Here is a 4,966-nt window from a genome sequence, read left to right as displayed (position 1 = left end):
GGGAGAGAGGGAGAGGGAGGGGGGAGACCTACTTGTTGGTTCTCACTTGGCATGCTTTATCTAACAGCAGGGTATTGACATCACACACTACTTGCATATCGGAATCCATCTGACTTTTGTGCTCATTGATGCTTTTTTAATGAAATTGGAAGCCCCAACATTTGAGGGATATTTTAGACTGTTGTACCTCCTTGATGAATTCTTCCATTCATTGATATGTGCTGGTCTTCCTTGCCTCTTCCGATTTATTTTTGCTTGAATTCTCCATTATCAAGTACTGGAATGTCTATGCTAGCTTGTTTTTGGCTTCTGTTTGTTAGATTGCCTTCCTTCCTTCCTTCTTTCCGTGTTATCGGATCTTCTTTTCTGCAATGTCTGGCCCACCATGAATCCTATCCACTGGTTTTTTTTTTTTTTAAATCTGGGGGTTTGTAGCTTTGTTTTATTTTATCTCTAGGTGTTTAATTTTGTCTTTTTTACACCTTCTATTTTTAACTCAGTTGGGATCACTTATCTTCAGGATTTGAAATATGTCGCCCTTTGCTTTTACTGGTTCTTAAGAATGCTGATGAGAGGTTTGTGGGGGAGCCAGAGGACAACTTGAAAGAGTGGGCTCTCTCTGACCACCATGTGGATTCCTGGGATCAAACAGAGGCTGTGGAGCCTAGAACTGTCACTCTGGCTCCTTGAATTACTATCCGTGCATGTGTGGCCTTTCTCACATTTCCCAGGTATCCTTTCCTGTCCTTTGTGCTCCAAACAAAGTTCTTCCTCTTTTTTCTCTTTGGAATAGCATCTAATTTTTCCTTATTCTGATTATCCTGCATAAGGCCTCAAGAAGGCAGCTTCTAATTCCTCATCTTATGCAGAAGTCCTTGGATATTTTTTAGGGGTGTGTGTGTGTGTGTGTGTGTGTGTGTCCATAATGCAGTGTCCACAGAGACCAGAAGAGGGCATCAGCTTCCCTGGGAACTGTAGTTACAGATGGTCATGAGCTGTGAACCGTCTTTCCAACCCCTGCTTTTTAAAAGAGCTTTTCACACCGCACAGCTTCTGTTGAGGCATCCGTATTATTTCTTTTCTGCAATGTCTGGCCCACCATGAATCCTATCCACTGATTTTTTTTTTTAAGTCTTGGGGTTTGTAGCTTTGTTTTATTTTATCTCTAGCTGTTTAATTTTGTCGTTTTTACATCTCCTATTTTTAACTCAGCATATTTAATTGAGTTTAAATATTAAAAATGTAGCTATACTAACTGATTTGTGTATTAACTGTAAAATCTTTGGCACTTCTCCAAGTCTTACTTCCGGGCTCTTTTACATAGTTGGTTATTTTCTAATTTGATGCCAAATGCTATCAATTTTACCTTCCTCGCTGTTGGATATTTTTGCAATGCTATCAATATTTTGAACCTCAAGGATCAAATTGTTTGGACATAATCTAATCCTTGGAGATCTTGCTTTTAGATACATATTATGCTAGACTGGAACGTTTATCCATAATTAATTTTTCTGACCTATAGTAATACCCTTCTTAGTGTTCTACCCGATGCCCTGTACCATGTGGGGCTTTTCTGGTCTGCCTGATTATAACAGTGTGCTTCTCATCCCCCTGTGTGATTCTCTCTTTAGCCCTGTAAAGCTTCTTCACACAAACATATTATCAATATTCTGCTTGAACACCAACAGATCCCCCTGTCAGTCTCTGGAATTCTGCACGTCTTTCTCTGGTATTGTATCATGTTTCACAAACTCTAGTTCCCTGGAGCTCCCTGGACTCCCAACTTTGCCTCTTCATCTGGGGGTAGGCTCCTTCATCTTTGCCTGGGTCCCCTCCTTGTGCCACAGTTGAACATGTTGTCAAAGCAACAACCTGAGGAAGAAGCCACAGAGCTCGACTCAGCTGTTGCCCATCCCAGAAGGCTCGCTGTCCTTGGTACAGGCTGCTGCTCAGATTTGAATGTTTGAGTTCCTCCAGTGTTCATCTGGGGATTTAATCTTCAGTGCAATAGATTAAGAAATAAAGGTGGTTTAGAGGTGATCAGGTCATGGGGCTCCATCTTCGTGAATAAGACTAGTGTCCTCATAAAAGAGGATGGTAGAGCCTGTTCTGCATTTTCTGAATTCCTGCAGTGAGGACCCAGGGTTTGTCCCTCTGCCACATAAAATAAGAGTCATCCTTGCACATATTTTCACCAATCTCCAAGTCTTTTGGCACCTCTGACTTGGACTTATCTGATTCTGGAACTGTGAGAAATTTCTGTGTGTAAATTACCTAGTCTAAGGTACTATGTTACCCAGCAGCAATTGACTTTCAAATCCTGAAGAACCATTGTTATGGGTGCCCTGAGTAGGATTTCATTTATCTCTGGTACGAAAGTACATGTGTCTGTATAGCTCTCCGTCTCTGGGGTCGTGTTACCTTAGAAAGCCCTTAGATCTGAAAAACACTTCAAACGTAAGCAAACGCATGAGTTTTTCTTTAACTACTTGCTTTCTTCAAAGCGATTTTTAAAGCTCTTTTGAGGTACAGTGATTGTCCAAGGCCCGAAGGAGATATGGTTCCACGACAGTGAACACTTGAAAGTAGTTTTATTACAAGAAATAGATTTCTGACATTAAAGCCTGTTTTGTAATAAGATGGAAAACAGTTTAAAGTGTGCTTCCTTGCCAGACACTGCAAACTAAGTAGCAAAAGCTCAGAGAGTGTTTTAGAAGTGAAACATGTCCCAGAAGATCTAAGACTTCTCCCTATGATTGTCTGAAAAACTAACAAGTCTTCCAGGAGCCTCTGGTCCTGCCTGCCATTGCATGCTGGTTTCGTTACTAAGGCTTCTGGGTGCCACTCACTTGGGATCCTTGTTCTCATTGAGTGCGCTGTCCTTGGGGTGTGATCATAAGAATCCAGTCAGGCTTGTCAATATGATAACGGAGATGGGTAGGTCAGCATGAACTTCTCCCCTAACCTTCGTCCTCCTCAGCATTTAAAGGGATAGGGAACTTTGACACATCCTTTATTTGGGGGTCATAGTGGGGAAAAGTTAATGTGTAAAATCATACTACACTACAAGTTAAATATTTATCTGTTAAGTTCAGGAAGTAACAGCCATGTCTTTTAACATTTAAGTTGCCTGGCATATATCATTAAGCTTAACACTACAGCTGATCTGGAGGCACGGGGACATGTAAAAAGTCATATTACAAGAATGTATAGGGTAAACAAAAGGAAAAGACAGGGCGGGAAGGGGGGGTCACCTAAAAAAACAATCCAGTTGAATACTGTTCTGGCAATTTCCTCTGGCCTCCTACATGGCATGGTAGAAAACTGTTCACGGCCGTCTGTGTCGCGATCTCCCTTTGTCCATACAGGTGTCTTCCCAGAACCCGTGACCACTTCCTGGACCGGTTGTGCCTACAGATTACAATCCAAGCTCCTGCCCCAGCCCCTTTTCCTTCGCTGTCTCTGCTCAGAGTTCTGTGTGTCCGTCTGTTCACTGCCTGCTGCCCTGCACAGGCAGCGTCATCTGACTTCCTCATTCATCGTTGTCTTCCTCACACCTCATCTCCACAGGCCAGGTCAGGCACTGGCAGGTTATAGGCACTTAGTAAACCAGTGTGAGATGAATAAAAATCCATAAACAACTGGACAGATGACCTCTAGAAAAGATAACTTCAGCATGTGACCTGGTGTGACATGAGCAAGAGTCATCTGGTCACAGTGATCTAAATGTACTCCACTCTACCTAGTAACAAGCAGAGCAAACCCATATTGGTGTGGGAGAAGAAAAACAAAACCGGATAGAAAGGAAGAGTGGGAACAGCCCAAGCTCACGCAGTCGGAGGCTGACGGGACAGAAAGTGAAAGAGCAAGAGACAGAGGTCTAGGTGAGGTACTTACAGCTGAGAAAGCCAATGGATACAATGTATCCAGAGCTGGGCAGGACTGTGGGTGCATGCGTTTAATCCCAGTGCTAGGGAGGCAGAAGCAGGCAGATCTTTATGAGTTCAAGGGCAATCTGGTCTACACAGAGAGTTCAGGGTCAGCCAGGGTTACATAGTAAGACTCTGTCTCAGTAAAACACAACACAACACATGAGAGACATCTAGAAACAATACTCAACATCAAAGGGTCTCACGTAGCCCACACTGGCTTTGAACTCACTATGCAGTGAGGATGACCTCCAACTACTGCTCCTCTGCCTCTACTTTCTGTGTGCTGGGATCCCAGCCTGGACCACCATGCCTGCTCCTGCCCTCTCCTGAGCACCCACCACACACTGGAATGGCTTTGGTCACGTTCACCTAGAGTCCCCATGATCCCACCCCACAGGCCCACTTCACTGTTCCCTTCTCTTTCAAAGACTTCAGACTCTTAGACTTCTAGAATAGCTCTGATTTCCCCTTCCCAGGCTCTTGAAGAATTTCCCATGAGCCTTTTCTTCTTTTTAATTTAATTTATGATTGGGCTTTTATTTCCTTTCAAAGCCTTAATGCCATTCATAGCTTGTCTCCTGGACTCAGGACTATGGCCAGCTGCTTACCTGTTATTTCTTCTTAGCGTATCAAAAACTAAATCTCCAGTTTTCTTTTTAGTCCTCTTCCCACAGTCATCGCCACCTCAAGAAATACATCTCATCCTCTGTGACTGGGACCAAACCCTTCTCATTATTCTTGACTTTGATTTTTCTCCCAAACTCACATACATCCTGACTCCAAAGTCTGTCAGCTGTACTTATAAAATAAGTTAAATCTGACCCACTTTCTCCATCCCCATCCTCATCTAAGTTACTTGCACTCAAGAAGGCCACCAAACATCCTCTTCTCCTGGCCTCCTTGCTCTTGTATAATCTCTTCTCAAACCAGGTCTGAACTGGTCTGTAGCACCCATGGAGTATGGAAAGGTTGCTGGGTGATACAACCTCTTCTACTTTGGACCCTGAGTTACTCACTCTGAGGGAAGGCAGCCA

Source organism: Grammomys surdaster, unplaced genomic scaffold, assembly GCF_004785775.1.
Source record: "Grammomys surdaster isolate TR1022 unplaced genomic scaffold, NIH_TR_1.0 126121, whole genome shotgun sequence".
In the NCBI taxonomy this organism is placed as follows: Eukaryota; Metazoa; Chordata; class Mammalia; order Rodentia; family Muridae; genus Grammomys; species Grammomys surdaster.
The sequence above is the reverse complement of the archived record's forward strand: the minus strand, read 5'-3'. Positions refer to the sequence as shown.